At 42.2% G+C, this 27,214-nt stretch overlaps 1 long non-coding RNA gene across 1 annotated transcript; it reads left to right on the forward strand.

Moving 5' to 3' along the window:
* Positions 1 to 487: 487 nt before the first annotated feature.
* On the forward strand, positions 488 to 26,189 carry LOC134935552 (uncharacterized). Its single transcript, XR_010180242.1, has 2 exons — positions 488 to 579; positions 25,922 to 26,189. It is a non-coding gene; the product is annotated as an uncharacterized LOC134935552 (long non-coding RNA).
* The last annotated feature ends 1,025 nt before the right edge of the window (positions 26,190 to 27,214 follow it).

Here is a 27,214-nt window from a genome sequence, read left to right on the forward strand (position 1 = left end):
CACATTTATTAACTAAAACTAATATTAGGCTACATACTGATGACTGCAAAGCTGCTAATGATGACGCCATCCGAATGGCCGCAAATATGAAAAATACAACTAATTTATTCGAATACGTGAAAACACCAAAATCAGTGCGTTAAAAGTCACCTTACACTGCACAGAACCCACGTTTTACAGAAATAAAGAATGATTCATACATAATTGAGGAAGGAGACTGCACATTTATTTATATAGGATAAAATTAAAACTTTTACTTCTGCTTTAGCTGCACATTGCATGTCATTTACAGCGGAGAGGGCAGTGCCACAGTGATCTCAATTGCGTCCCAGCATCGTCCACTTGCCACATGAATCTCATTTCCATGATCTGGAGAGCTCTCCGATATAGGATCAAAAGTTAGGTAACAATGCTATTGTATTGAAATCATTGGCAAAGATCATGTTTTCCCCACTGGGTTTAACATAGCACTCACTTGCAGGTCAGTCTCTACATATGGGGTTGACGGTCAGTTACCCAAGGACCCCAAAATCCTAGGATGTTTCAGCTGGTAATCCCTCCAGCTTGCAGCCGTAGCAGGTGAGAGATCCCCGGGTACCTTGCAGCCACAGCCTCCTTGCGCAGCTCTGCCCACTCTGCCCAGGCAGTTCCCATAGGGCTTTGAGAGCTGCTCTTCGTGCTCCATCAGTCCTGACTCACGATAGCTGCAGCCCACAGGTAAGGTGGAACTTGCCTGTCCTGCATTCACTATAAAGTTGCCTGTCCTCAGTATCCTGCATTGTTACAGTATGTATTATTTAATAATAATAATAATAATAATAATAATAATAAAAAGAAATCTGAAGCAAGCAGGGAAGAGCTTCTAATAACAGCTATGCAACAGATGGGAAGGGGAGGGGGAGTGTACATGCATACAGGGGGGGCAGTAGGCATGTATACAGTCAGAGGGGAGAGCAGTAGGCATACCTACGGTCAGTGGGGTAGAGATGTAGGCATGCATACGGTCAGAGTGGGGGGAGAGCAGTAGCAATGTAACAGTCACGGTGGGAGAGCAGTAGCCATGTAACAGTCACAGTGGGAGAATAGTAGCTATGCACACAGTCAGGAGGAGGGGGAGCACTATCCAGGATGCATGGGGAGAGATGGTGCGGGACCATAGGATGGGTACGTTTTATATGTTTATTTATTTCCATGAATGGGTGGGTAGGGACCCCAGTGCATTGCTTTTCCCAAGGGCCTACAATGCTGGTAACATGGCCCTGCTCATTTTGCTGTGAGCAGTTTTAAATTAGTTACAGATTATGACAAGGCTGACCTATCTTGGATGTACAGTATATGAACTGACTGGATGTACGGTACCTGCACTGACTGGGTAAAGAGGTGTATGTAATCTTTTTAGACTTTGCTAAAGCTTTCGACACAGTACCTCACATGAGACTTATCTACAAATTAGGAGTACTTGGGCTAGTGAACACATTATGCACTTGGGTTAGAAATTGGTTGGATAAAAGGGAGCAGTGAGTGGTGGTAAATGGACTAAAGTTCTAAGTGGTGTGCCACAAGGGTCTGTACTTAGACCACTATTGTTCAACATCTTCATAAATGATCTAGCAGTAGGTCTAGAGAGCATAGTGTCAATTTTTGCAGACAATACCAAACTGTGTAGGGTTATAAATTTGGAGGGGGATGCTGAATCTCTTCAGAATGACTTATTTAAACTAGAAGCATGGGCAGCAAAATGGAGAATGAGGTTCAATATTGACAAATGTAAGGTAATGCACTTTGGTAGCAAGAACAAATATACTACCTATATATTAAAAGGGGAAAAACTAGGGGATTCTGTACTGGAAAAATATTTAGGTGTTAACATAGATAACAAACAAGCAGTAGTGCCCAGTAGGAATGCAGCAAAAAAGGAAAACAAGGTATTAGCATCCATAAAGCGGGGAATTGATGCAAGGGATGAGAGTGTTATACTCCCATTATATAAATCACTAGCGAGGCCACATCTCAAATACTGTGCACAATTATGGGCACCATACTACAAAAAGGATATCCTGGAAGTAGAAAAGGTTCAGAGACGGGCGACCTAATTGATTAAGGGGATGGAGACGCTAGAATACGAGGAAAGGCTTGCTAGGCTTGGCATGTTTACACTGGAGAAAAGGACATAAGGAGGGGATATGACTAACATTTACAAATATGTAATGGATCAATACACAGAGCTAGCAGGAGGATTGGTTTTTGGAAGATTAACACAAAGAACACATGGACGCCTACTCAGCTTAGAGAAGAGATTTCTCACACAGAGACGTAAAGGTTTCTTCACAGTAAGGACAATACATATTTGGAATTCTCTGCCTGAGAGAGTAGTAATGGCAGACTCGGTCATTACTTTTAAGAATGGGCTAGATAAATTCCTAATGGATAAGGATATACAGGGTTATGGTGGGATATGGTGTATAAACCATGCACTATAGTAAATAAAAAAATAAAAAAAAGTGGAATAGACATAATGGTACACATTCACCACAGTTAAAATTAGTTTGAAAAAAAATAATACAGTTTTGGACAGTGGTTCCCAAACTTTTTTGAATCATGGCGTCCTAGAGAATCAGAATTTTTTTCACTGCGTCCCTAGGCCTAAAGATTCTTATTCAGAAATTTAGAAAGAAATAATAAATTAAGTAAGTTGTCTTTATATGTCATCCTTAGGTTTAATTGCGTGGTGAGGGACAGGATTTACTTCTGTTTATCCACATAGTTTCTGATTGGCAGCCACCAACACTGGTTTTGCCTATTACATTGACCATAAATAATTTGAATTGTTCTTGGACCACCAATCCAAGGCACCCCTGCAAGTGTCCCACGGAACCCCAGGCTGCCACAGCACAGAGTTTGAGAACCATCGGTGTAGGAGATCACTAACAGGTTGAACTCGATGGACAATTGTCTTTTTTCAACCTCAGAAACTATGTTACTTTGTAACTATGTTACTATGTACAGTATTTGCACTGACTGGATGTACAGTACCTGAACTGACTGGATGTACAGTACATGCACTAACTGGATGTACAGTATATGCACTAACTGGATGTACAGCACCTGCACTGACTGGATGTACAATATATGCACTGACCGGGTGTACAGTACGTGCACTGACTGGATGTACAGTATATGCACTGACCGGATGTACAGTATTATGCACTGACTGGATGTACAATATATGCACTGACCAGGTGTACAGTATTATGCACTGACTGGATGTACACTATTATGCACTGACCGGATGTACAGTATTATGCACTGACTGGATGTACAGTATATGCACTGACTGGATGTACAATATTATGCACTGACTGGATGTGCAACATTATGCACTGAATGAGCGTACAGTATATGCACTGAATGGACGTACAATATACGCACCTATTATTAAGGTAGGAATGATTATTGCTTTAGGAGAAAATCAGAAAATCTGAAGATAAATAAGCATTTGGCCCTAAAATGAATATGCGCATGACCCTAGAGTGTGGGTTTTTTTTTACAATCCCCTTCTTCTGCATTCCATCCCCGACCAGCAATCCTGCAAAAGCAGATGCAGAGTGCTTTTCAGGGGTAATTTCTGTCAAAGTCGAAAAATATAATGAATCACTTGCCTTGTACTAACCCCTCATGCACATGCCCGCTGCACGTGCACACGCTCTGCCGTGAGTGCACATATCCGCAATTTGCGTAAGATCGCTCCGGCGATCACGCGCGGTGTATGCGCATTTACGGTAGAGTTTGTAAGCGTCTAGCGTGCGACTCGATCATAACATATTTAACCCATATAGCGTATATTGTAGTGAATATTCCCCTTAACAATGTCAGCAAGTATGTTTAGTTTAAACGGTTCTTGGACAGAGAGATTCCTCTTTGCATGATAGGAAGGGTCAGATAAAGGTTGAACGGTGGTGTCTAGTATCCAGCTGTAGAGTATTTTAAGGGTAACATTTCGGTGTTAGTTAGGAAAAGATCGCTCACTCCTGCGTATAGTTATGTACAAAAGTAGTTTATGGACATTAATTGTATTTTGCTGTTCATTATCCATGCGGGGGGAATCCAGAGGATACCACCCACTACAGCAGTTGGGGAGAGACACAGCCCACCTGTTCGAACCCACCTATGACCTTTTGTTATAATGCAAAGACACATTCCTGTGTCCAATGAACCATGAGATTATAGGGACCATTGTATTGTTACTGTATGCTGTGTATATAAAGACCACCATTGCCTGCCCAGTCACTCACTCTCTCTGCAAGGTTTTCACATTGAAGGCTGAGGGCTGGAATCCAGGACGCGCTCGCGAATCATCCCCATGTATGTATATTTCTCTGTAGCCATTTTGTTCGCCATTGCTCATGTTATTCTCTGTTATTGTGTTAGATTTGGATGTTAGTTTGTAGTGTATGATATGTATTGTTTAACCTTTTATTAGAATCTATCCACAGTGGCCTTAGAACCATGTGGTTTTTCAAATACAAATCAGTGCTGTGTTGTCACTTTCCTGCCAGGGCTTTCAAAGTGGTTTAACCTGTTTAAGCATTGTTAAGGTGTATAAGCATTGTTAAGGTGTATGCACTGCTGATACTTTGTATCACCAGCGCTACTTAAAGTTTAAAGGTATAGTGCTTTGCTGCTAAGGTTTAAAGTATAAGCATATCCTTATACTGTTTCATTACTTAAGGTTTACTGTATATCATTCTGTGAGCGTCTGTGCCACTCGTGTCTCGCGCCCACGGCCTAGCGTCTGCTACGCTAAGTGCGTACCCTTACGGTACTCACTGCGCCAATTGCGCACTTAGTCCATAATAAGTATATAGCTTACGTTTAAAGGTGAAATTTGACATTATCGATTGGGGGACTCATCCGGGCCTCCTCATATCCGCAACCTAGCGGAACCAGGCAGACTTTATCCATCAGCAAAGGGCAGGAAGCTAGTATCCCCTGTTAGCCGTTGGTGGTTGGGGATACAGTAGTGCTGATTATATAAGCGTCTGCTCCGCTTGGTTTGTAGGGATGCTGGTGGGATCCAGAACCGAAAGGTAAGAACGTTAAGCTATTGTCTTTTAAATCTGTTTTAATTTATTTGGTGCCAACTGCACACGCAACACATGTAACACACGCACACACCTGTACTCTGCATATCTGACCATATTGTTGCAAAACAAGGTTCAAATGAGTCATATTGTGTTTGATTCAGATTGGATTGCTTATCTGTTTAAGTAGGTTTAAAAGTATATTTAAAAGTTGCTGCAAAAGCCTTGATATAGTGTTGTTTTTTTTTAACTCAGGCCTAAAATAACTTCAGGGGCTTGCATGGTGATTTTTTTTGTGACAAAGGAAGCCGCATGGTCTGTCCTCTATTTTGTGTAACCCTCATGGATGTGGAAGGGGGAGGAGCAGCGGCCATTTTGGGAAGGTCAATTCTTTTCTAAATAGCTGATTTTCAGTCTGCTCAGGAATAATCAGCCGTCCTTGGTCAAAAAGAAATCACCATTTATGAGTTACCAATGCATTTATTTAACCCATGCCATAGACAATTACAAATAGATTCAGATGGGGTTTAATAAAAAGTTAATAGTAAGATGAATATTTGATGTAAGAACGACACACAGATATAAAACAAAGTTTTTGTTTTTTTCTTCTTTACCCCTAGGATTCTGTTAAACACTGCTTGTTGTAAGATAAGCCATTGAAATGCAAATTAACCTGTGCAACAGCTTTTTTTCCTGGCAGTGAAAGGCCACCTTCACAGACAGTCAAAGGCACATTCATATGCAAATTAGAGGAGTGAATGGGTCTCGGGAGACCAGTGAATAGTACATAGATATAATATTATAATTATGTGTGTGTGTTTATATCAATGTATGTTCTGCAAGATAGCTATCCAATATGAATCATACTATTGGAAGCCTTGATTACTAGATTAATTTAGAATTGTATTTTGTGTATTCTGCATACCTATTCACTTGTTGCCATTAGCATTGATTATTAGATACATTTTGATCCGTGCTGAATTTTTTTTATTATTTAGGTAAAAGTAAAACTAATACTTAAGGGAGTAATTGTAAAACACGCACGCAGCCTGACCCAGTTATAAAGGTCATACAGGAGATACTGTGTGGTGCTTGGTAAACGATTATAGTTAAATATCGTTTGCATTTATAGAAGCGTGTTATTTGTGTTACTGTGGAGTATCCGGCCTGTGTACACATGTCTCTGACCGCGTGCGAGACAGCGTACGCAACGCAAAGGCCTACACACGTGGCGTATATTACGCAACGTGCGTACGGATACGCCCACTAAATACAAATCACACGATAGCATTGTTTTAGTTTAGGCGATACGGTAGCCACGCGATAATAGCACAAATTGTTCAGTTTCCAATATTTAGTTTAAATACCTTACTTTACTGTAGTACCTCTGGGGAGAGCTATCAGTTTACGGGAAATGATTTTTCTGATCAGAAAACTATAGAATGATAGTGTGGGCTGAAAAAGGTATGAGTGTATTGAATCCCGCTTGGTGGTCTTGGTGATCTTGGTGAAGCTTGGTGATCTTGATGAAGCTTGGTGAATCTTGGTGAAGCTTGGTGAAGCATGGTCTAGGTGAAAACGTGCGACGAAGTGTGATAAGAGTTTTCGTGGTATTACGCTCCGGCTGTTGTGGAGCACAGTAGGAAGACTCCAATAATCCTACCATTTATGGACAACAAGTGTCTATAAGTGGTACGGTTGGACCGCACGGTTGTAGGTGTAAACCCATGACGCAACGTGATATGAGGTCGCATATTCATGCGTAAATTGCCCTCATACGTGTTGTAGGGAGCACATGCAAGCGTGATTTGTGTAAAATAAAGGAAGAGAATTTTCGCTGGTCTCTCAGGAAAATCTCTAGAGGTAGGGCCTGCAACGACTATGTGTGTCTGCTTAAAGAGGCGGATCCGTGATACTCGGAGCAGAAGAAGCTGGTGGAAGAGCTTGAAGAACTTTCACCGTAGACTTCTGTGTTTGGTGCATTTTAGGAAGTTTTTCTGTGTTAAAAAGGTCCACAATGGAAGCCAAATGCACAACACAGGGACGTTTAGCAGTCAGGGTTCAGACTGAAGAGATGTGCAGACCCCGGGGGTCTGCTCGATTAGTAATGTGGGGGAAGTATGGTCCCCACACTGAGACCTTTTGTGATGAATGGACACGAATGACTGTGGGGGATAAAGCACCATTTCCTGGGATAGGTAGTTTTGACTCAGAGGTATTGCATAATCTAAGGCTTAGGATCTGTCTCATAAAATCCCAAAAACAGAGGATCAGACACACAAACTGTTTACATTTATGGCAACAAGAGAGTGATATACAGAGGGAATTAGCTTACATAGCTGGTTCTAACACTGGCAGGAAACTGATGGCAACTGGAGAAAAAATGGCTACAGAGAATGGCATACTGGGATATGATGATAATAGTGCACTTAATAAATGTATTAATGATAATAAGAGTAAGCGTAATAAATGTGTTAATAACGATAGGAGTAAAACTGATAAATGTACAAATTCTAACCCGTGCAAGTTGCACCCCATGTTAAACTTCCCTCAGGATTACAAGCAAGAAAGTGAGCCCAGCACGATGTCGGCATTTTCTCCAGCAGCCATCATACGAGACACCCAGGTGGGCACGGTCCAATCGGTAAAGGCAGTAGTAAAGCCCCCTAATGGAGGCCACATCAGCTTAAGCCCCAGACCCATGTGGGTAAGTCAAATGTGATAAAATTTTATAACTGCCAGAGGGAAGGGCATTATGCACGGAATTGTATGTTTAGAGACCCGCATAAGGTATATAAACCCCCTAGACAACGACATAACGCACGTAATTGTAATCAGGGATCATATAGGAAACATTTTGGGCCGCACCTGTAATTTGCAGCCAGTGAAGTTGATTATTAGCCTCGATAGTAAGCCTGAGGTTACAGTCGATGTAATTGGTAGGTCATTCCTTGTAGACACAAGGGCGGCCAGGTAAACTCTGTGATTTATCTTTAAATATTTCCTTTTCATCTCTGACGTTCACCAGACAGCTCAAACGTCACATGTCTACTTGGTCTTTTCAGAGGTCTACCCAACCCCAGTATATCTTACCAGCATCATTGTGTCTGGCCAAACACAAAGGGTGGAGAGTGGAAATACTGGTGGGGGAGACTGTGCAGAGATACCGATAAACATGTTGGTGTGACAGCCTGATGGTGAACGGAAATCTGACAATGTTTCTTTTCTATTGTTCTCTCTCTTTGTTCTTTCATGTTTTACGAATGGTATGTCACACAACAGTTATACAAATGGTAATGCAAGATTTATGCTCCTTACAGAAAGATCGCTGAGTTGGAAAGAATATCGTATCACTGGAGTGTTCGTTTTGGGAAGACTGAGAGACAGCACTGTTGAGACGACATCTGAGCAAGAAGAACAACAAGACTATAGGACAATTATCGTAACATTTTTCTTTCCCTTCAATTATTTTCGGTACCCCCATTACAACTTTCTCTTTCTCCTCCTGTAAGATGGACTCGCCCCAAGAGACTGCAGTCCGTGTTTTCCTGTTGACCCTGTTGTTGACCAGAGCAGTCTGTTTCGGTGAGAGTACCAGTGAGGTCGAGAAAGGATCTGGAATGGGTTCTGATGATCAGGATGGATTCGTAGAATTCCGAGAGCAACACAATCACAGAGCAAAGGCGAGTATCAGAAAACAATCTGGTAGCCATGACACTAACAGACATTGTGAAGGATTGTTAGCTGAAGAGAATTGTATATGTAGGAATTGTGACAACATAGTTGAGGACGGGTGCATCCAGAGATGTCAGTCCAGCATTAATATCAATATGGACCGTCATCCATTGAGTGACTATCACTCATTAGTGGGCAAGGTTTTAAACCAAACGGAATGCTGGGTGTGCTCACAAGTACCTCAAGGTCATAGAAAGTCAGGACTAGTGCCATACTCTTTAACGATAGATGAGGTACTTGAATTAAGGGGTGGGAGACCGGTGGACAAGAAATTTAATATTTCTAGGCCTCCTAGTTTGAAGCTCCACCAATATCATGTGGATAGGTCCTTAATATGTTTTAACATTTCCAATCCCCGAAAGCCGGGAAATTGGGAGGTGACATGGAACAACCCAACCATGACATTCTCACACAGAGCCGATAAAATGCCCGTAGATTCAGAGCTTATACGCCAAACAGCCAACAGTGGGAGATATTTCCAATATAGGTACACTCTAGGAAGTAGGCCCATGTGAGTTGGAGAAGTATCACCAGGATACTGTGCGCATATCATACAACCTGATACGTGTACTAGACAGATGAGAGAGTTAGGGATAGGATTTTTCACCTGGAAGGTTTGTAATATGGTGATGGCATTTTCTGTCCCATATGTCCTCCCCGATGAGGCATATTTCATATGTGGGAGGAAGGCGTATAAGTGGCTTGCCCCAAACTCAGAGGGATTGTGTTACATTGGAAGAGTGTTACCGGAAGTAATGACCATTACCCATGATAGAATGAAAGACGTTCACCGCAATGCTCAAGCTCCTTACACTCACACCCATTATGAACACATTGTAAAGAGACACCTTATAGATAGGACAGAGCATGCAGCCTCTGATTTGATCCACGAATCCACCGGGATTCAACTCCTGCTCGCGCTAGATATCACCTGTACCGCCAGAGGAGTTATACATTTTAGGTATATTACCGCGCTAGCGAACCTGATAGACAATATCACCGAGATGTATGATGACACCTTCAGGTATACTGGGAGAGAATTGCAAGCTTACAAAACGGAACTGATCCAGCACAGGATGGTTCTCAATTACATCACAGCAGTGACAGGAGGGTATTGTGTCACCCTAGCAACTCAGTATGGTGTGAAGTGTTGTACGTATATCACAAACAGTGCTGAGGACCCAACCGAGGTCATAGATCAAAAGATGGACGATATCTTGCAATTAAAGTGGGAGTTCCGAAGGAGACACAACCTTACCCATGCTTCTGTGGGTAATGAACTGACCGGCTGGGTATCATGGTTGAACCCACGCAATTGGTTCTCAGGTTTAGGAGAATGGGCTCAAAATGTTATCGTTGCTGTAGGTAAATTTCTCTTATGTATCCTAGGAGTTGTCATAATGATTGGTCTGATATTCAGATGTGTTCGAATTTTAATGAATTGCAAGCGAAGTACCAAATTGATGAGTTTGAGGAGCGAGGGCATTGTAAAAACAACTAGTTTAATTTATGACCCATCAATCGAGACAATGCTGTGATAAGATGTGATTCCCTGGTCCGTTTCTTTCACCTGTTTCTCCTTTGTTTTTCTCCAAGGTAAAAAGACATCCACTCGGAAGAAGAATTTGATGACCCATTATACAGACCATTGATGAACTGTTTCACCGACAATTGATGAACCCTTAGAGACTTTAATTTTTATGGACACTTGAAGAGCTTTGCTTGCCACACAGCAAAGATACAGCAATCCGGACAAGACATCAACAAGACTCCAACAGACGCCCAAGGACGACCATATATATATATATATATAATCATACGAATGCATTTATAACGCATGTTTCTTATCTTCATCTCTTCTATCTTCAGGTAGTGGAACACATAGTCGACAGGTGATATAGGCACATATATTAGCACTCACATATTCTCCCCTTCATGTATCATCAACTAATGTGCACCCCATTTGTTGGAACTAAAAGCCGAAAAGAGCTCGGTAGAGTTTGTTAGCCCACTTACAGACCCTTAATACTGGATAAGACGGATTCAATGTATACTTCGCAATACCTCGAAGCTTATTTTTAGAACATGTACGGCACGATGATACATGACCCCTCAGACATGGATTTCATACATACATGCTTTTTACTATCTCACTAGGTCATACATTTCCCACCTTCTCCTCTCCTCCCTACTCCCAATCATAATAAGGTATTTCATGGTAATATATATTTTTCTGCTTAAATTGTTTAGATAGTGGCAGTTATTGTTGACTGCCAAAGGTTGGACTGTCAAAGTCGAAAAATATCATGAATCACTTGCCTTGTACTAACCCCTCATGCACATGCCCGCTGCACGTGCACACGCTCTGCCGTGAGTGCACATATCCGCAATTTGCGTAAGATCGCTCCGGCGATCACGCGCGGTGTATGCACATTTACGGTAGAGTTTGTAAGCGTCTAGCGTGCGACTCGATCATAACATATTTAACCCATATAGCGTATATTGTAGTGAATATTCCCCTTAACAATGTCAGCAAGTATGTTTAGTTTAAACGGTTCTTGGACAGAGAAATTCCTCTTTGCATGATAGGAAGGATCAGATAAAGGTTGAACAGTGGTGTCTAGTATCCAGCTGTAGAGTATTTTAAGGATAACATTTCGATGTTAGTTAGGAAAAGATCGCTCACTCCTGCGTATAGTTATGTACAAAAGTAGTTTATGGACATTAATTGTATTTTGCTGTTCATTATCCATGCGGGGGGAATCCAGAGGATACCACCCACTACAGCAGTTGGGGAGAGACACAGCCCACCTGTTCGAACCCACCTATGACCTTTTGTTATAATGCAGAGACACATTCCTGTGTCCAATGAACCATGAGATTATAGGGACCATTGTATTGTTACTGTATGCTGTGTATATAAAGACCACCATTGCCTGCCCAGTCACTCACTCTCTCTGCAAGGTTTTCACATTGAAGGCTGAGGGCTGGAATCCAGGACGCGCTCGCGAATCATCCCCATGTATGTATATTTCTCTGTAGCCATTTTGTTCGCCATTGCTCATGTTATTCTCTGTTATTGTGTTAGATTTTGATATTAGTTTGTAGTGTATGATATGTAATGTTTAACCTTTTATTAGAATCTATCCACAGTGGCCTTAGAACCATGTGGTTTTTCAAATACAAATCAGTGCTGTGTTGTCACTTTCCTGACAGGGCTTTCAAAGTGGTTTAACCTGTTTAAGCATTGTTAAGGTGTATAAGCATTGTTAAGGTGTATGCACTGCTGATACCTTGTATCACCAGCGCTACTTAAAGTTTAAAGGTATAGTGCTTTGCTGCTAAGGTTTAAAGTATAAGCATATCCTAACACTGTTTCATTACTTAAGGTTTACTGTATATCATTCTGTGAGCGTCTGTGCCGCTCGTGTCTCGCGCCCACGGCCTAGCGTCTGCTACGCTAAGTGCGTACCCTTACTGTACTCACTGCGCCAATTGCGTACTTAGTCCATAATAAGTATATAGCTTACATTTAAAGGTGAAATTTGACATTATCATTTCCAAAATATGTTTAGCTGTTTATGCATGAGAGACACTTAGCACCCAATTCATGTTTGTACGCAAATGCATATGTAGCTGCGTATTTCTAGGTTACAGAACTGCTAGTTATCACAAGTGAAGCTGCCGCCCAGGATAGAAGATATATGGCACCGGAGCCATTGCAAAGTCCTCCGCAATTGCGTACTCATACGCAGCTTTTAACTCAACTTCTAGGCTAAACAGACTCACTGCAGAAGAATGGTGCCATGTTTCTCTACATACATGATTGCAGCTGAAGGCAGATACATGCCTTGAAAATGCCCATGACACACCTGCGTTTTTGCTGCCACTCACATGTTAACTCCCCCAAACAGTCCCTTCCTGTCAATCACTCTGCACATAAATGTCACTGCTAAGGTGTGTGTGCAGTGCGAATGCGGCACATGCGCAGTCTGCTGATAATCGATACATTGCAAAGACATTGCCATTGCATACCAACATGAATTACAGTAGGCCCTTAGTCACGTTTGCACAAAATGAAATACACAACAGTTGATTGTTGGTTCGCAAATGAGATCCATGGTGCATGTATAGTATCTGAGTTTAAAATGAAAAAGTTGATGAATTCTACCTGCAAGGACATTTTTGTAAATATTTAACATACATACATATAAAGAAGCCTTTTGGTGCATATAGGGCACTACTTTAAGGTTAGCGGTTCCCTACTTGGCATAGATCCTGTTATTGTGTGGACTCTCATCACCTGCTTTCTATTTTTGCATTTTCCCCTTGGAGATGGGAAAAGACATTTGGATGGTTCTTTTGAAGTGCACTATATGTGTAGGAAGTGGACATTATAAAAGTATCCTGTCTGAAAAGATCTGGTTCTGAAAGGCAGCGTTTGGGTTCTATTTAATCTATTAAAGGTGGTCCAGGGGGCAAAAAGAAAGGGCACATGAAATCAAAATCTTTCACAATGTTAAAAAAAAGAAGTAGAAGTGTCACCTTAAAAAGCGACAAATCAGTGCCTCCCCAAAAAAAGAACACTACGGCTGAAGAACAAGCTATGTGTTCACAAATCCCTGAGGAGAGTCTAGGGGTGTCCATGTTAGCTATGTGTGGCTGACATTTCTTACACTGTTCTCGTAGAGAAGCCTCTTTCCACTTTTTGTGCACAATCTGCACATGTGGAGATGAGCAGTACAAGTAAAGATTGTGACGACATAATAGAAATTGAGGATGCTAATGTGGAAGTGAAACAGGATGAGGGGGATATTTGCGTACTATCTGACACTAATGAGAATGATAAGAATGTGAATTGGCATGCAGTATATACCAATATAACCACACCTATGTGTGTAACCAATCCTAATTCTTAGTGCCACACCTTAAATATAAAAAAGGAGGTACTTACACTTTAAAATATATGTAATGCTAAAAATCAAAAAGAAACATAGCATAGTACTGTCCAGGTTTGTATATTGCACTCACAATTTGCAGGGGTATATCAAGCCTTATTGTGTGTCTTTATTCCCTCTCAAGATCCATTCCGTGGCTCAATTTCGAAATTCAACCACCACAGGAGTCATGAAGTAAAAATGGTAACAACATATTTTATTCAAATACACTTAAAAGTTCCATACGAGGTGAAGGAGCTAATAGCATGGACTATTAGAATGAAGTCCCAACAGAGTTCCAATCAGATGTAAATAGTCCAGATTGAAATAACTGACATTCAGTGCTATGGCAAGCAGGTTCCTTTTCTCTCCACCAGTGTGTTTCAACGTGTCAAGTCTTTATCAAGGTGTGTCATGTAATTAATACCATCATCATCAACCTCCTCATTAGTGATCAAAGGTAGTCCTTTAAAAAAAATTGGTTTGTGAGGGCCCAAACAAACCAACACTTCATGCACAAAAGAAGCAGTCCCTGTCACTGAAGTGCTTGTTTTGTTAAACTGTGCATATGCTTTTAAATATACAAGATAAGGGTGGGCGGGAGGACCCAAGGACAATTCCGTCTTGCACCACTTTTCTTTTCTGCCACAGCTGTGTGGCAGTGTTTCATATATGTGCTATAATCTGCCATGTGTCTGTGCTGCTGCTCTGTCACTTTGTAACCAGCCAAATCACTGCAGTCTTTTGTCTAAACTGGATGAAAACAATATTGTGAGGTGGTCAAAAAATGATTGGAAATGACTGGAAATTAATGTTATTGAGGTTAATAATACTGTAGGGACAAAAAAGGCCCAAATTATGTGATTTTAGCAGTTTTTTTACATTTTGAAAAAAATATAGATCTAAAACTAAAACAAAAACATGGGGGTCGGCGCACATCTCTAATTTAAAAAAACAATAAAGGCTGTTTTCCAATATCTTTTAATTGCAAGTTTTCTAATGATTTTTGGTCACCCACTAAACAGGGAATACCATTCCTAGATGTTTGTTCTCCACCTGCTGAATCTAATTAAAATTATTTTGGCCCACAAAATAAAATCCTATTTTTGTGTGTGGGTGGATAACTAGTTACCTTCAGCTAACAGCTCCCTTTTCTCATCAGATGATGCTAAATGTTGCACCATCACACAAATAAACATTTAGTGCCGGATTAACAACAGGATAGCTGGAAAACTCGCCCAGGGGACTCCACACATACTGTAGCTACTGTACAGTACATCACCAGTGTGGGGGTCACTGTGGCTTATACGGACTGGGGTTCCTATGTGGCATAATTTGTACTGTTGGCACTGAAGTGTGTTTAACACATTGAATGTTGCAATTTTGTAAATCACCTTTGGTCTTCCTCTGAATGAGATATGTACTGTAGGCTTACAGTATATGTGACATAAGAAGTCCAAATATGCTGTGTTCATTCAACCTCTTAGTATCCTTATTACTATGAAAATTAAATTATACATCCTGTATTCCTTATTAATAGTGAAAATAGCTGACGTTAAAGTATTAAAAAAAGAGTTTGCAGAGTTAATTACTTCCTAATGACTTTCCGTGGCAGAGCATTCTAAGCAATTTTTTGTCAATGATAACCAATTTTATTCCTACAACATAGCTTCTGAGAACAGACGTTACAGTGTCATTTTTGCAAGAATAACAGAGAACTGAAATGCACCACTTATTAAATGTAACCCGACAGTCACTATTCCACACAATTCAAACCAATTTCATTACTGTTTCTCCCTGCTAGCAAACAGCATCAGACCTCTAGATTTACAGCTTTTCACTGCAAGGAAGTTTTCAAGATAAATAAATTAGGAAGCAATTACAGGATACAATCTTGGCAGGTTTGCTGCACTTAACTGCAAATATATTTAGAAGAATGTATTATTTTTGCTATATTCAAAGCGCACAAGATTGCAATGTATTATTGTCAGTAGGAGCTGCTGCCATGTGGGCAGAGCCGGCCCTAACAAATATGATGCCCTAGGCAAGGTTTTGGTTGGTGCCCCCTATCAGCACCGCTAGTTCCGACTCTGACCCTGCACCATTTTCCCAGCACCATCATCCCTCACCCATGGCAGTCCTTATTTTGGTGTTCCTACCTCCTATAATTTAAATAGGAACAGTGTGCACATTTGGCGCACAGCCCAAAAAGGGGTGCGTATTTGCTGGCAAAGGTGCATGGCCACACAATAATACTGGCTATTCAAATTAGGCCACACAGTAGTGCAACTTTATTCACATTTTATCATGCAATAGTGTCCCTAATTCACTTTACATCACACTGCATTGCCCCTTATTCACATTACACCACACCATATTGCTCTTTATTCACATCAGACCACACAGTAGTACCCTTTCTATACATTACACCACACAGTAGAGCACCTTTAACACATAATGCCACATATTAGTAATGCATTTATACACATGATACCACACAGTAATGCCCCTTACATACAGTATATGACACACATATTTAATGTCCTTATAAACATAATGCGCTTTACACATTATGCCAACCTTTATTAATGCCCTTATACAGATAATGTCCCTTACACACGTGCCGCACATTATTAATGCCCTTAGACACATAATGACACACATAATGTCCCTTACACATATGCCGCACATTATTAGTGCCCTTATATATATATATATAGTGACACACACAGTGCCCCTTACACATATGACACACATTATTAATGCCCTTATACACATAATGAACCACATAGTGCCCCTTACACATTTGCCGTACATTATTAATGCATTTATACACATGAAACGCATAATGGGGGTCATTCCGTGTTGATCGCTCGCTGCCGATATTCGCAGCGCAGCGATCAGGTGAAAAAATGGTGTTTATGCGCATGTGTATGCCCCGCAATGTGCACGCGCAACGTACGGGTACAAAGCCCTTTGTGGTTGAGCTGCCGTTCTAGCAAAGATTTTCTTCGCACTGACAGCTGCAAGAAGATTGACAGGAAAGGGGCGTTTCTGGGTGTCAACTGACCGCTTTCAGGGAGTGTTTGCAAAAACGCAGGCATGTCTGAAAAAATGCAGGCATGGCTGGGCGTTCGATGGGCGGGTGTATGACGTCAAATCCGGACACGAATAGGCTGAAATGATCGCAAGCGCTGAGTAAGTTCAGAGCTACTCTGAAACTGCACAAACTGTTTTTGCAGAGCTCAGATGCACAATTGTTCGCACTTCTGCAAAACTAAAATACACTCCCCAGTGTGCAGCGGCATAGCGTTTGCACGGCTGCTAAAACTAGCTAGCGAGCTATCAACTCGGAATGACCCCCTATGCCTCTTACACATATGCCAAACACTATTGCACAACCAACCCATTCACACACAGCACTCAAATGGCCGCTAACACTGTTACTTCTCCCCCTGATTGGATACAGATGTGTCCTCATAAATCTTGCCTCAATGCACCATGCATCAGGAGAAACCTGGCGTGAGTCAGCTGGCAGCTCTGCTAACGTCGGGTGCCTATTTTTGATAAAAATGCATCTTATTTGCATTGCTATGTGGCTAGGATGCACAAGCAGCTTCTGCTGGATAAAATTATATGTGGCATGTCTATATACTGTATGCGACTGTGGCTGTATCTGCGTATGAAATGCTACACACAGAATATAGGCATGCAGCATATCATTTTAATCAGCAGAAGCTGCTTGTGCCCCTAGGCATACCAAATGCTCTAGGCATTTGCCTAGTTTGCATAAACCTAGGGCCGACTCTGCTTGTGGGCTGCAGCACAGATCACACATAGCATGGGGTGGTTTAACACATATAAACATACCTATGTGCTGGGACGCAAGTTAATTTCCTGAACAATGGGATTCCAGTGGTCGAAATACCGATGCCGGAATCCTGTCAGCGTCTGGTATTCCTACTCGGGTGGTGGTCCATGCCACCGCCCAAGGGGGAATATAATAGTGTGGCGAGCAAAGCTTACCACTGAGCCTGAAGCGTGGTGAGCGTAATGAGCCCACGTGGGGACACGCTGCGCTCGAGGTCGGGACGAGGCGCCCACCAGAACTGCAGGGGTTAATTGGCTGGCCGGTTGCTAGGAAACACAGGCCAGCAGGAGAACCAGTCAGGGAGCACTAGGACCCAGAAGAGCTGGAGAACGGAGACCTGTGAGCGCGAGAAGCAGGAGGCGGGGTTGGCGCCAGAGTCCTTGGTGTGTGTGCGCTGAGGGAAGGGGAGGCACGCTGCACTGTGGGGAGAAGGGACGGCGCAGAGTAAGGGCTATAACACACACTCTGTTTTTTCTCGGATGGCAAAGTCTTTCACACACAACGGTTTTGAGCCGTGTGTGATGCTGTGCGCATGCGCAGCATTAGACACGGCTTGAAAAAAAACCATTGTGTGTGAAAGCTCCCCTTCACACATACGGTCCACTGCCCACAAAGACGGCATGGCGCCGGCCCGGCAGCCGGACCTTCCAGTGGATATTTCCGGCAGCAACCCGGCAGCCGGGCCGGGGCCGTGCAGTGTGAAAGGACCCTACCCCTCACACTGATAACTACAATACCGGCACGGGAAAAAGCCACCCGGCTTTTTCCTGGCCGGTAAAAGCCAGCGTGTCTGTTTCAGCCCTTAAGAGGTCAGACTGCCGCCGGGTGAAACAGCAGTAGGATGCGCTGCTGCTGACCGCCGGGAGTGTGCGGAGAGGAGAGGACGGAGGTGACGCGGCTGCTGCTGACAGAGGAGAGAAACTGCGATCAGCAGCCGCAGAACCAGTGGAGGGCTGCGTGTGGGAACAGAGAGGCTGTGCAGCGTGTGTGAGGAGACACACGCTGCTACAGATGATGGAGACCAGAGAGAGAGGACAGCCTCACGGATGGGGCTGAGGGCTAGTCATCACTGCTGTGCCAGGGAGCTCCAGTGGAGCTGAAAGCTGGAAAGTGCCACTAAAAGCAAAACAGGTAGTCATCACACTGACATCCCCATACCCTCCTTTTACCACGGGACACTTAGCAGGGGAACTGAGACAACCACCCCTCTCTACTCTAACCCCGGTTAATTACCTGCGCACCTCTACAGCTATAGGGACTATATTCAAGGAAGCACTCTGAGACATCACTGTGCCTCAGCCCGGGCAACCCCTAAGTCACTACCTGACTCACAGCCTGAAAGAGACACGCTGACCTTAAAGGAGCAGCACCATTAACCTGCATCCCATTTGTTGTATTTTCTCCTCCCCCCCCCCACTTTCCAAGTCGTATTAAGGGAAGTGATCCCAGGAAGGCAGTCTGAACTGTTTATTTTATGCAGGACTTACCTGCCCCGCCAGTCAGGAAGTGGCCATAACTGCCTTTAGTTGCTTTTCTGAGCGAACTCATATTGGGACTTCTTCGGATTTTGTGTGGGGCCAGAGACTCCCCTTTATTGAGCTCATAGTGCCACCCAGTGGCTTATTGATATACTGTTTGAATATTCACGAAACAACTTTTCTACATGTCTAAGTGTTGAAGTTCTGAAATACACTTATGTTGATGTTATGTTATGTTTATGTTCAACATGCCAATGATATGTGATCAAAAGTAATGTGCCTTATTGAATTGTACTGAGTTTTACCAATCGGTAAATCAAGACACGTGAACCGGTGACTAAACCCTGTTTGCAATAAATCTTTGTTACCGTGTCCCACCGTAGTGATCCTTGGCACTTTGGGGTGTTGTCCGTACTGGGATATCTCCATCCTTCTGCCCAAATTCCATACAGGTGTTCTACACAGATTTCGGCAGGTGTAGTGACAAGTGAGAACTGGACTACTGGATAGACCACAACTGGACACATTACATTACCATATTGTGCTAATGCGATTTTCCTCCTATCCCAACTGTCATATGGATCCAAATCAGATGTTAGTATTTACTGTTAGATATTTTGGGCACATAAAGGAAGTAATTTTGTCCAATTCAGCCAAACTCTTTGGATTTGGTATTACAAATTATATTCTATAGAACATAAGGGTACTGTATGGGTACAGTAAAGAAAAATGGAACATAATATGAGAAACCATAAATTTTAGTAAGACTAAAGAGTAACAGCAGACAGTTTATGTATATGCATGTATATGTCATTGAATGTTGCAGTACTGCGCAAGTTACAGGCCCAGACACAACAGTACCAAATGTTTGAAGTATACAGTGATGTCCTGCACACTGGAGCAGCAGCCAGAATGACCCTCATAATGCTAAGAGGTTCAGAGAACTATACCACATGGAAGTTCCCTATGGAGATGCCACTCAAGTGTAAAAAGCTGTGTAATCCAGATGATAATGAAAATCCTGATGAAGTAGATAGCGCCATGGGAACCATAGGTCTAGGTGTGGAGCAATACATGCATTATATAATTCAAGGGAAAGTGTCAGCACATTACATGCAGATAGCCCTGCAAGCAACACATGAAGATACTAGCTTAAGTACCCAATGTTGTTCGGGTTTAAATTAGAGATGAGCGCCTGAAATTTTTCGGGTTTTGTGTTTTGGTTTTGGGTTCGGTTCCGCGGCCGTGTTTTGGGTTCGAACGCGTTTTGGCAAAACCTCACCGAATTATTTTTGTCGGATTCGGGTGTGTTTTGGATTCGGGTGTTTTTTTCCAAAAACACTAAAAAACAGCTTAAATCATAGAATTTGGGGGTCATTTTGATCCCAAAGTATTATTAACCTCAAAAACCATAATTTACACTCATTTTCAGTCTATTCTGAATACCTCACACCTCACAATATTATTTTTAGTCCTAAAATTTGCACCGAGGTCGCTGTGTGAGTAAGATAAGCGACCCTAGTGGCTGACACAAACACCGGGCCCATCTAGGAGTGGCACTGCAGTGTCACGCAGGATGTCCCTTCCAAAAAACCCTCCCCAAACAGCACATGACGCAAAGAAAAAAAGAGGCGCAATGAGGTAGCTGTGTGAGTAAGATTAGCGACCCTAGTGGCCGACACAAACACCGGGCCCATCTAGGAGTGGCACTGCAGTGTCACGCAGGATGGCCCTTCCAAAAAACCCTCCCCAAACAGCACATGACGCAAAGAAAAAAAGAGGCGCAATGAGGTAGCTGACTGTGTGAGTAAGATTAGCGACCCTAGTGGCCGACACAAACACCGGGCCCATCTAGGAGTGGCACTGCAGTATGTATGTATAAAGAAAGAAAAAAAAACCACGGTTAGGTGGTATATACAATTATGGATGGGCTGCCGAGTGCCGACACAGAGGTAGCCACAGCCGTGAACTACCGCACTGTACTGTGTCTGCTGCTAATATATAGACTGGTTGATAAAGAGATAGTATACTCGTAACTAGTATGTATGTATAAAGAAAGAAAAAAAAACCACGGTTAGGTCACTGGTATATACAATTATGGACGGGCTGCCGAGTGCCGACACAGAGGTAGCCACAGCCGTGAACTACCGCACTGTACACTGGTTGATAAAGAGATAGTAGTATACTCGTAACAACTAGTATGACGACGGTATAAAGAATGAAAAAAAAACCACGGTTAGGTGGTATATAATACAATTATGGTTGGACGGACTGCCTGCCGAGTGCCGACACAGAGGTAGCCACAGCCGTGAACTACCGCACTGTACACTGGTTGATAAAGAGATAGTAGTATACTCGTAACAACTAGTATGACGACGGTATAAAGAATGAAAAAAAAACCACGGTTAGGTGGTATATAATACAATTATGGTTGGACGGACTGCCTGCCGAGTGCCGACACAGAGGTAGCCACAGCCGTGAACTACCGCACTGTACACTGGTTGATAAAGAGATAGTAGTATACTCGTAACAACTAGTATGACGACGGTATAAAGAACGAAAAAAAAACCACGGTTAGGTGGTATATATTATAATACAATTATGGATGGACGGACTGCCTGCCGAGTTCCGACACAGAGGTAGCCACAGCCGTGAACTACCGCACTGTACACTGGTTGATAAAGAGATAGTAGTATACTCGTAACAACTAGTATGACGACGGTATAAAGAACGAAAAAAAAACCACGGTTAGGTGGTATATATTATAATACAATTATGGATGGACGGACTGCCTGCCGAGTTCCGACACAGAGGTAGCCACAGCCGTGAACTACCGCACTGTACACTGGTTGATAAAGAGATAGTAGTATACTCGTAACAACTAGTATGACTGACTATGACGGTATAAAGAATGAAAAAAAAACCACGGTTAGGTGGTATATATTATAATAATACAATTATGGATGGACGGACTGCCTGCCGAGTTCCGACACAGAGGTAGCCACAGCCGTGAACTACCGCACTGTACACTGGTTGATAAAGAGATAGTAGTATACTCGTAACAACTAGTATGACTGACTATGACGGTATAAAGAATGAAAAAAAAACCACGGTTAGGTGGTATATATTATAATACAATTATGGATGGACGGACTGCCTGCCGACTGCCGACACAGAGGTAGCCACAGCCGTGAACTACCGCACTGTACACTGGTTGATAAAGAGATAGTAGTATACTCGTAACAACTAGTATGACACTATGACGGTATAAAGAATGAAAAAAAAAACACGGTTAGGTGGTATATATTATAATACAATTATGGATGGACGGACTGCCTGCCGACTGCCGACACAGAGGTAGCCACAGCCGTGAACTACCGCACTGTACACTGGTTGATAAAGAGATAGTAGTATACTCGTAACAACTAGTATGACTGACTATGACGGTATAAAGAATGAAAAAAAAACCACGGTTAGGTGGTATATATTATAATAATACAATTATGGATGGACGGACTGCCTGCCGAGTTCCGACACAGAGGTAGCCACAGCCGTGAACTACCGCACTGTACACTGGTTGATAAAGAGATAGTAGTATACTCGTAACAACTAGTATGACTATGACGACGGTATAAAGAAAGAAAAAAAAATACCACGGTTAGGTGGTATATAATTATACAATTATGGATGGACGGACTGCCTGCCGAGTGCCGACTGCCGACACAGAGGTAGCCACAGCCATGAACTACCGCACTGTACTGTGTCTGCTGCTAATATAGACTGGTTGATAAAGAGATAGTATACAACAATATACTACTATACTGGTGGTCAGGCACTGATCACCACTAGTCACACTGGCAGTGGCACTCCTGCAGCAAAAGTGTGCACTGTTTAATTTTAAATTAATATAATATTATGTACTCCTGGCTCCTGCTATAACAACCTGCAGTGCTCCCCAGTCTCCCCCACAATTATTATAAGCTTTTATACATTGATGTGCAGCACACTGGGCTGAGCTGAGTGCACACAGACTGAGTCACACTGTGTGACTGCTGTGTATCGTTTTTTTCAGGCAGAGAACGGATATAGCAGAGAACGGATATATTAAATAAAAGTTAACTTAACAACAACTGCACTGGTCACTGTGGTAAACTCTGTCTGCACAATCTCTCTCTCTCTTCTAATCTATTCTAATGGAGAGGACGCCAGCCACGTCCTCTCCCTATCAATCTCAATGCACGTGTGAAAATGGCGGCGACGCGCGGCTCCTTATATAGAATCCGAGTCTCGCGAGAATCCGACAGCGTCATGATGACGTTCGGGCGCGCTCGGGTTAACCGAGCAAGGCGGGAAGATCCGAGTCGCTCGGACCCGTGAAAAAAAAAAAGTGAAGTTCGTGCGGGTTCGGATTCAAAGAAACCGAACCCGCTCATCTCTAGTTTAAATTCTCCAGTTATTTAGTTATCAATGAGTTGGATGTAACTGTCAACATATTAAAAATAATTAGTAGCTCTTCCAACACAGCCCAGTGTCATTTTTGTTTTTGGGGTGTCACCAGTAGCTCTGATCCCAAGCTTTTCTTTCTGTTCAGTTTTATAATCACTTTTCCATTGCGAGATGGGTTTAAAGTTTTCCTTCTGTTATCAATGTTGCTATTCCAAGGCTTTTGGGTACACAACATTTGTTTGCTTCCTATCTCCATTTCTGAAATTCTGCAAAGTTCCACTTTTTTGCATATTTTTCTTTTTCTGTCTTAATTTAATACAGTTGTTCCCTGCATGGGTGGTTCTGATTGTCTGGGGTTTTATTATGCTCTGCCTGTCTTATCCATGGTTGGTATTCTAATAATTTCTATTTAAAAATAAAGTTGAATGCAGATGAAACTGTGGCCTGTTATAAAGCCTGTTTTGTCCCAATAGGATATATAGAGAATTTGGGATTGGCTACGGTGAAATCTTGTCGCCTGTGGCAGGGTATAATACATTGCTTTTAGTCATTGCCATATCAGTCATGTTTGATTTGATGCTATACCAATTAGACTTTAACTCAGCTTTTGTAAATGGAGAATTTATAGAAGAGATTTTCATGGAACCCCTGAACATTATAATGAGAATATGTTCCAAGAGGGATTAGTCTGTTTGTTAAAGAAAGCTTTGTGTGGTTTAAAGCAGAGTGGTCATTGTTGGTACATTCTGCTAGACACTGTACTATTATAGAGGGACATTATACGTTCAAAACCTGATCACTGTCTATACCACAAGCAATTAGAGCACAAGTTTTTCATAGTTGTTGGGTATGTGGATTATCTGTTGCTTTGAGGCCAGGAGAAGAACAAAACAAGTGGCAAACATCTACTAGTGCAGAAATTCAATTTAAAAGACTTAGGGCCTCTCATGACCTGTTAGACTTAAGGATCTTACAAAACTTGGTGTCAGGAATTGTTACTGTTGATTGACAGATCAACAAATATACATTAAACCAATACTTGCAAAGTACAAAATGTCATTTGCATAGCTAGTGAATACTCCCATTGACAAAGGCACTAAACTAACAAAAGCCATGTAACCAACAAGACAGAGGGCCTAATTCAGACCTGATGGCAGCAGCAAAATTGTTCTATAATGGGCAAAACCATGTGCAATGCAGGTGGGGCAGATATAACATGCACAGAGGTCCTCATTCCGAGTTGATCGCTTGGTAGCTGTTTTTTGCAGCCGTGCAATCAGATAGTCACCGCCTATGGGGGAGTGTATTTTAGCTGTGCAAGTGTGCGAACGCCTGTGCAGGGGAGCTGTACAAAACCATTTTGTGCAGTTTCTGAGTAACTCTGAACTTACTCAGCCACTGTGATCACTTCAGCCTGTTAGGTCCCGGAATTGACATCAGACACCCGCCCTGCAAATGCCTGGACACGCCTGCGTTTTCCTCTCCATTTCCAGAAAACGGTCATTTGCCACCCTGGAATGCCTTCCTGCTGTCAGTCACCTTGCGATCGCCGCTGCGATCGAAATCTTCGTTAGAACATTCACTGCCTGGCGTTCCCCGTCACCGGGCAGCGAAGCACCTGCGCATTGGGGCCGCAGCGCATGCGCATTCCGGACCCGATCACATGGCTGTGAAAAACTGCAGCGTGCGATCGGGTCGGAATGACCCCCAGAGAGAGTTAGATTTGGGTGGATTATTTAGTTTCTGTGCAGGGTATATTCTGTCTGCTTTATTTTTACACTACAATTTAGATTTCAGTTTGAACACACCCCACCCAAATCTAACTCTCTTTGCACATGTTATACTGTATCTGCCCCACCTGCAGTGCACATGATTTTGACCATTAGAGAACGATTTTGCTGCTGCGATCAGGTCTGAATTAGGCCTTTAGTTAGAAGACATGTGCAGGAACTTGCCCAGACATTGTACATGTTATGAGCCTGGAGAGCCAATTTTCTCTGGGAAACAACAATGGACTGCAGATAAGAGTCCTAAAATATATAAAGGGTTCAGCTTCCATGAAATTAGAATTTTCCAAGTCTGGGAGTTCTGCATTGAAATCTTTCTGTGATGCTAATTGGGGATGAGGATGACTGTCGTTCATACACAGGATATCAGTTTATGCTAGTGGGTATAGCTGTGAGTTGGGCAAACGGAAGGCAGCCTAGTGTATCCCTATCCATCACTGAGGTGGACTATATGGCACTTACAGAAACTGTCAAGGAAGCACTATAGCTGAAAGAGACTTTGTGTGAATATAGCCTTCTAGGTTAGGCTTAGACTATCAACACAGAATGTGACAACAAAGGTAAATTTGCTGTATTCATGTTATAGGTTCTTCATTGGACGCATGATAAAGGACCTACTCTATAAGGTCTGAAACTCGTTAACCTTGGCTCTGTATTTTGAACTTCCTATAGAGGCTGACGAAACAACAGTTGGTGACTCCTGAGGTGGGCACAGTATCCAGAACTGAGGTCTGGCTAGTTCCTAAAGTTTCATCTGCATGGAACTTTCAGTGGATGCCCCTACTGTATGTTTCTGTTTTGTCATCTGTATATTGTAAGTGCAATGTGTTATTAAATGTTTTAACCTTTCAAAAGGTCTCTGAACTACTGTTTTTTGAGTTTTTGCATTGCCTCTATCTGCTGCACAGGGTATTGGAATGTACATATTGTTTCAGAGTGATTAAGGTATGCAAGATTGAAGGTTTAGGGGTCTATTTACTAAGCCCTGGAAGGACATAAAGTGGACAGAGATAATGTACCAGCCAATCAGCTGCTAACTGTCATTTTTCAAACACAGCCTATGACATGGTAGTTAGGAGCCGATTGGCTGATACTTTATCTTCGTCCACTTTATTTCCATCCAAGGCTTAGTAAATAGACCCCTTAATCTCAACAACTTTGATTAAATATGTGAAGTAAATTCTTCATATAGCAAATTTTAATGGAAGGGCTTTCCCTCATTGGACTACTACTAAGGACATTGAAAGGGTGATTACCCCACTTTTTGACCTTTTGATGTTGTCTAAGGCACCGTTACATGTCTATTGTTTTCATTTGTTAAGTATACGTATTAATAGCGAGAACACTGGTGTATTGTATATTGTAAACACTGTACTGGAAGACAATTTCACTTGGCAACTCCTGATACCGGATTTATAGTATTAAATGATACTGCATTATGGTAATAGTGTATTCGTATGCTTTGTACTACACTTCTTAAATACTGTTATGTGGGGTCAGAGATAATTATTATTAGTAGTATTCTTATTATAATAACTCATACACACACCGTGCACTCCATGCTAGAAAGTAATTGAGTCTGATTCATACAGTAGTTGGACATTATTGCGGACTGATTTTTAGCAGCTGGGAGTTCAGACGTACAGTAGATGAAGAGTTTGAGAATGTGTCGTGGTCGTGTAGGAGATTCCCTAGTCTAGATGAAACATTTTGCTATAAAGGAGATTTTTCTGAATTGTGAATGGGTAAATATTGTTTGGAACATTAAACTGTTAATGTCCCCAAGGTTAGAGCTACCTCCCGCTGCTTTATATTACTAAGTAATGACCCTTTATTACACTTTTGTAGTTCTAGTTCTAATTACTGCTTGGTGGATTAC

The sequence above is a fragment of the Pseudophryne corroboree genome, chromosome 6 (assembly GCF_028390025.1).
Source record: "Pseudophryne corroboree isolate aPseCor3 chromosome 6, aPseCor3.hap2, whole genome shotgun sequence".
NCBI lineage: Eukaryota > Metazoa > Chordata > Amphibia > Anura > Myobatrachidae > Pseudophryne > Pseudophryne corroboree.